Here is a 7,521-nt window from a genome sequence, read left to right as displayed (position 1 = left end):
TCTAGGCTTGTCTAACTTTTTGGCTCAAGTTTTTTTTGCTGCCATGTCCATAGTTACGAGCTATCCAATGTCCAAACCCAATTTCCACAAGGTGGGCTATGTCAGAAACAATTCCGCCTGCTGTATTGGCAACATCAATTGCACAAGGCAAGGTTCATAGATTGCTTGGTTCCATGGCTTATCTGGAACACCATGGCTAGATAAGCCATGGAACCAAGCTTGTGCACATATGGTAGGTACGATAGGTCTTGACATGAAGTGCTATAAACTCTCTCCTAGAGTTGACTGTGAGTGTGATTGAACGCCATGGCTAGATAAGCCATGGAACCAAGCTTATGGACACATGGTAGGTACGATAGGTGTTGACATGAAGTGCTGTAAACTCTCTCCCCAGAGTTGACCGAGAGGAAAACGATGATAGACAAGCACACAAACATTGCCACTACTCTCTTAGGGGAAATAAAGGTAAGGTCTTTAGATGGATACTATAACCTAGAGGATGATATGCTTGGGCGAGGGAGTGTTAATCGAAACACACTTGTGACTGTTCTCAAGGGCAAGGGGACCAAAGAGGACAAAATCCAAAATGCAATTGTATATTTGCTAGCAGTATAAGCTACCCCTACTTGCAGAAGTTGAAGCTATTTAAGGAGCTCTTAGAGAGGCAGATATAAACCTTTCATCTTTCCTCTATGTCAAAAAGATAAAATCTCTCAACTCAACTCTGGCCCAATGACTGGGGGAAGTAGAAGCAACCTAGTTGAGTGGGCTAAGAAGCTCTATGGGCAATCACTTAGTGTGGTTACAAGTGTGAGAAACTTTCTATCAGGAGGAAGTAGTTGGTTGTGGAGGCAATAAATGGAGGCTAGACCTGGACCTGAAACGGAAGCATATCTTGTTTTTTATCCAAGGTCTCCAAGACAAGCTCTAGGGGACATGTGTAGGGACCATTCATGGAGGCAATTGTCTTTATGATAGGAGGTGGAAACTATAAAGAGTATTTGAGCCTACAAGAGCTTGCACAACGACAACCACTTGTCAAGAATATCATTTTTGGAACAATTGAGGTTCTCATAGCACGGAGAGAGTTTGTGGAAAAGCTTGGAGTTTTAGGAAGGAAAATGCGTTTGGGGGGTAACATGTAAACACATTAACCATTCATATCTAACCTTAGTACATTTTCTTGTAAGATCTATGATGATTTGTATTGATAAGATGTTTACTAACATAGCAATCAAGTCGAGGAGTACTTTAATAAGCATGCTTAAGCTTAGAGAGTGTTCCTCTTGTGATCATGTGTTTCAACTCACATGTCTGTGGTGTTGTGAGGTAAATGTATGTGGTGCCATTAGAAATGGGAGTCCTACAATTGGTCATATGACATTGGCTCAAACATTGGCCCATGCCATTGCTAGACAGCCTATAGGACCATGCAACTACATGGTTCTCTTTGAATTTCTTCTATGCCCACCTTCATTGCTGAAGGTGGCATGTCCACTAGGTATGGTTGACGTCTATATTTAAAACTTTACTCCCTAGTTGAGATGGGTCTCTATTGTGAGTGTTGCACTAGCCCATTGTTTTTTCTAAATGGCATGGGAAATATTTAAGGATTTCTTCTCTTACCCTTTGTCTTCCTAATAATATCCTCATCCTCTTGACAATATCCTCAAAGACTACCATACAAGCTACAATTCATCTTCACTCTATCGCTTGTCTTCTCACGATGTACATTTCAAAGTTTGTGCACTAAAAATGACAATCATTCCACTTCAATCACGTGATGCACACGAAACCACACTCTATGATCATAATCACACAAAATTGCACAACCATATGCAATCTTACTTTTGCATAGATTGAGCTATCTATGAACAACCATGAAATAACCATGTCACTCCATCCTTACAATAATGCACAAGATTAAACCCCTTCATCAAGAACATGAGAATCCTTCCATTCTGTAAGATCCCTGTTCCCACCGAGCAACAGATTCGGGATACTAGCAACGGAAGTAGCACTTCTCGTGCGGGAAAGGGGTCCCACATTCGGGGCCTCACTCACGGATATCCGGATAAGAGACTAATCCGTCGGTTGTTCCAAAACCGAACCCGAAAAAACTTCCTTTACCGGAAAGCACGGGTGATTCCACCAGGATAATTATTACTCTAACGTAGTCAAGATCATTTCTGATTGAGCTGATCCAATTACATCTATAAGATACTTGGTCAGATCAAGGAAGAAACTTGCACTTGGATCATTGGGATCAATGCTTTTTTCCCCATTCAAGAGGCAAAGCCGTTGATTCCTATCCATAGAACAGTTACTGTCCGGGATTTATTTTATCTATCGTAAAAACAAAAGTTTGAGTCTCGATTTACGGATCCATCAGTCCAGCCTAACCCCATCCAGTCCCATGGGTTAGCCAACCGCTCAACCACTGTAGTGATGGGATCCAATTAAGAATTTGGTTAGGTTTTGTCCCGGGTACAAAGGAAAAGAGTTCCAAGGCCCCCTAGCCGGATGTTCATGCAAAAATAAAACTAGTCACGCCACTCACACACCCAATATGAAAGTGCCTTTTCACAGATTCAACCAGTTTAAAACAATCCTTTAATAAAACCATAGTATCATTGATCACCATCGTCCAATTTATCTAGTTGATTCTTAATTTTTCCATCATTCCTTCATCAGAGTATCTATGGCATCATTGGCAACTAGGACGCTCACCACCTGTCCACACAGGGGCCGTTTCCTAATCCCTAGCCCATAATACTCGGTAATATAATCACTTATCAAGATGGACTCTCGTTGAAGATCAGCAAGATCAACCAACAGATCCATATAAAGAGCCATGGACTCATCCATTGAAGACCAGCAAGGTCAATCAACCAGATCCATGCCCGATTTCAGAAAACAACTCCTACTCTTGTTCCAATATCTTCCTCGACACACGCGTGGGTATCCTAGGCGACCCAGAGCCCGAGCACCGTATGGTCAGCACCCTCTAGGATCCTTCGCAGGTGACCTAGCGCTTCACTCATAGGCCGCTTCCTTGGCCCCTCATCCACCGTACCGGAAGCTCACCATTTTAATCGCACCGAGGCTGGTCAAGACCTCGGCCGACCTTGCTACGCGAGACGTCCTTCATTGACTCTCCGTCTCAGCAATTGCAACTTTATCAGTTAGGTCCACGACCTCAATCACAAGACGGTCAAAATGCTTCCCCAGCATTCTTGACATAAAACAGTCATTTACAAACAGCATTTACAAACAGTTTACAATACAATTTCTATTTTAACTTTCATTTTTCCACATTATCCCTCATCAATCTACATTACTTATTCCATATTCCATTTATATGTATACTCATCCCATCACATCATTTTCCATCTCATCACTTCAGATTCCTTCACATCACATATCATATATTTACATCCATACATCCACATCTACATCCATACATCTATTTTCACATCCACATCTACATGCACATTCATGCATCCACATCCATACATCTACATCTACATGCATACATCCACCTCCACATCTATATCCACATCTACATCTACATGCATACATCCACCTCCACATCCACATCTACATCTATACATCTACATCTACATGTATACATCCACATCTCCATTCACATCTACATCTATACATCTACATCTACATGCATCCATCCACCTCCACATCCACATCTACATCTATACATCTACATCTACATGCATCCATCCACCTCCACATCCACATCCACATCTACATCTATACATCTACATCTACATCTACATGTATACATCCACATCTACATCTATACATCTACATGCATACATCCATATCTCCATTCCCATCTACATCTATACATCTACATCTACATGCATCCATCCACCTCCACATCCACATCTACATCTATACATCTACATCTACATGTATACATCCACATTTACATGCATACATCCACATCTCCATTCACATCTACATCTATACATCTACATCTACATGCATCCATCCACCTCCACATCCACATCCACATCTATACATCTACATCTACATCTACATGCATACATCCATATCTCCATTCCCATCTACATCTATACATCTACATCTACATGCATCCATCCACCTCCACATCCACATCTACATCTATACATCTACATCTACATCTATACATCTATACATCTATACATCTACATCTACATGCATACATCCATATCTCCATTCCCATCTACATCTATACATCTACATCTACATGCATCCATCCACCTCCACATCCACATCTACATCTATACATCTACATCTACATGTATACATCCACAACTCCATTCACATCTACATCTATACATCTACATCTACATGTATACATCCACATCTCCATTCACATCTACATCTATACATCTACATCTACATGCATCCATCCACATCTCCATTCACATCTACATCTATACATCTACATCTACATGCATCCATCCACATCTCCATTTACATCCTCATCTACACATCTATTTCTACATGCATACATGCACATCTCCATGCATATATCCGCTTTCACATTCACACTCACATCCATACCTCTACATCTACATGCAAACATCCATATCTCTATGCTCAATAATATTCTTTCAATTAATCTAGGATGATAGTTCTTAGAATATGGTAGGAAGTCCTCTTTTTATGCTTTGAATGAAATTATTTTATGCGTAATTTCTATAAAGATTTTGCCATAGCTCCGCTACTATGATTGATAAGTCTCAATTTTTTTCTAAGGGATAAGGTTTATCATTAAGGAAATAATTAGAATGGTCTCTAATTGGATCATCAATCCATAATGGATTGAATTATCGATATACATAAACTAAAAGTATAGAAAAAAGCCATTAATTTGGCCTCAAGCATAGCTTAATCTTGGATTAAGGAAAAGCCTTATGAAAAGCTTCATTTGGATTGAGAAAGGGTCATGAGTATGACCATTTCTTAAGTGAGGGAGAGAAAAACCCATTAGAATTAAACATAAATGGAAATTTATGTAATTCTTTACTATCATTAATTAATTAACTTCAATAGCATTTCAAAAATCATACCAATTAAGCTTCTCAAGCTTGAGAGGGGTTGAGAAGAGAGAATCATTGAGAAATTATAGAAAAGATCAAAATTCACTATACTTATCTTATAATTTGCTTGATTCTTTGATCACGGTAGACCAACCAATCAATTGGTTTAGTATGTTGATGGAGCCACCAATGGGGATTGAAGAAAGAGAGAAGTATCAAAAACTAGTGAATTATTAAAGAATTCACAGTTCTTGGCTTAGGTAGAGTAGAGTAACAATGCATAAGACACTATATCTTTTTCAACAAGGGAAGGCTTCTATTTATAGGAAAAATTGAGCTCCTAACCAAACAAACTGATTCTAGAATTTTCCAAGTCAGTTTGGTTGAATTTGGACTAGATTTGGACCTAGTTTGGTAACTTTTTGATTCCATTTGGTTCCATTTTGATTTGGTTTGGTTCAAGAGATATGAGAGATAAAATATCACATTATTTTTGAGTTTAAAACTCATTCAAACATGTGAAATATGCACCTCCTTTAAAGAACTCCCCTTCCTTACATGTGTCAAAATTCTATTGCTCATAGTTTTTTTACTAATAAACCTTGTACATTTTCAACTCTTCATCTTATGTGAAATATGCACCTTCTTTAAAGAACTCCCCTTCCTTACATATGTGTCAAAATTCTATTGCTCATAGTTTTTTTACTAATAAACCTTGTACATTTTCAACTCTTCATCTTATGTGAAATATGCACCTTCTTTAAAGAACTCCCCTTCCTTACATATGTGTCAAAATTTTATTGCTCATAGTTTTTTTCTAATAAACCTTGTACATTTTCAACTCTTCATCTTATGTGAAATATGCACCTTCTTTAAAGAACTCTCCTTCCTTATATATGTGTCAAAATTTTATTGCTCATAGTTTTTTACTAATAAACCTTGTACATTTTCAACTCTTTATCTTATGTGAAATATGCACCTTCTTTAAAGAACTCCTCTTCCTTACATATGTGTCAAAATTTTATTGCTCATAGTTTTTTACTAATAAACCTTGTACATTTTCAACTCTTCATCTTATGTGAAATATTTACTCATTTTTGGGTATCTTCTTTTACAATTTGGATTTATCTCCTCCCTACACATGGATTGATGCTATTGGCCCATAGGAACCTTAATTGGACCATAATCCAAAAATTTCTGAAAATCTAGACCCTTAGACTAAGGTCCTTTATACCCATTTTCAATTAATTCCAATTGCACATTGAAAAATTATATTTGAATTTCTATTTCAGGGGAACTTATTTTAATAAGATGAGTTATTTTTCTATCCAAAAATATTCATAATCTGAATATTATCTCTTTAGAATAATTTTCTCTCTCTAGGCTAAAACAGTTAGAAACAAGGTCTTTATATTTCTGAAGAGGGATTGAGCAGGGGAAGATACTAGACATCAAAAAGGGGTTGGGGGAGAAATCTTACATTCTACCCCACTTAAAAAATGCGAGATGTCCTCGTCTCGCAAACTGGGATAATTTTGCAAAATGCACGAATATGAGACTTAGAGAAAAATTTTAATCAAGATTAACCACCAAGAAAAGTCTTAAAGAAAGCAAGATTCAAAATAAAAACAAGATTTAAACTTTATTCATTCTCGAAACTTATACAGTAAAGATAGAAGAACTCTTTACACTTCCATAAGCCCGTCCATCATATGGTCACAAAAGCAGTCCTCACAAGCTGCACAAGTATAGGGTAACTCATCTATGGGAATGATTCTGCTGGTTATTGTCGCACCTATCTCAGTGGTATGAGGTGATCTAACAAAAGGACCTCTGAGAGGCAAGCCAAAAACGGGATAAAGGCATATCTTCTCATGAGGAAGAAAACACGCCAGTAAGAAGACCCGTTCAGAAAACCCAAGATGCCTTGATCTCATGACGCAGTAGTATCGGGGACCCAAACCCAAGGCTTCAATAACCATGGCCAAGCGGACATTGTTACGAAAGCGCTGCTGACCCCAGGGTGTTACCCTAGTTATGTTTTGATAGGTCCGCCATTTGGTCTGAGCTACAGAAGTTCCTAGGTGAGGAAAAAGTGAGCGCTCATACTGTTCTATAAAGTCTTTCTTCACAGACTCTCTTGCGTCTTGAAGGTGAGAAATCATCAGGGATAAAACTAATTCCTGTTTGCCAAGCCATGAAGGAGATTAAGAAAGAAAGGAGATTGATGGGAGTAAGATTACTGTGAGCGACAAGTAAAAGTTACGACTTATATAAAGGAAGGAGCTAGCGTAACTTAGAAGCCAACGGTAACTTGCCACTGAAGTTTTACCGTCTTTCCATGATTTGGGTTTGACACATTTTTCTATAGAAGGCATTAAGAATTTTGAGATGAGGAGATAAAAGAAGCTTGTAGGCTAAGTCACCTACTTTCATTGAATTCAGATATAAGGTTACAATATCTGGGGGA

The sequence above is a fragment of the Cibotium barometz genome, chromosome 7, assembly GCF_041138505.1.
Source record: "Cibotium barometz isolate CiBa-2024 chromosome 7, ASM4113850v1, whole genome shotgun sequence".
NCBI lineage: Eukaryota > Viridiplantae > Streptophyta > Polypodiopsida > Cyatheales > Cibotiaceae > Cibotium > Cibotium barometz.
Note: the sequence above shows the minus strand (reverse complement) of the source record.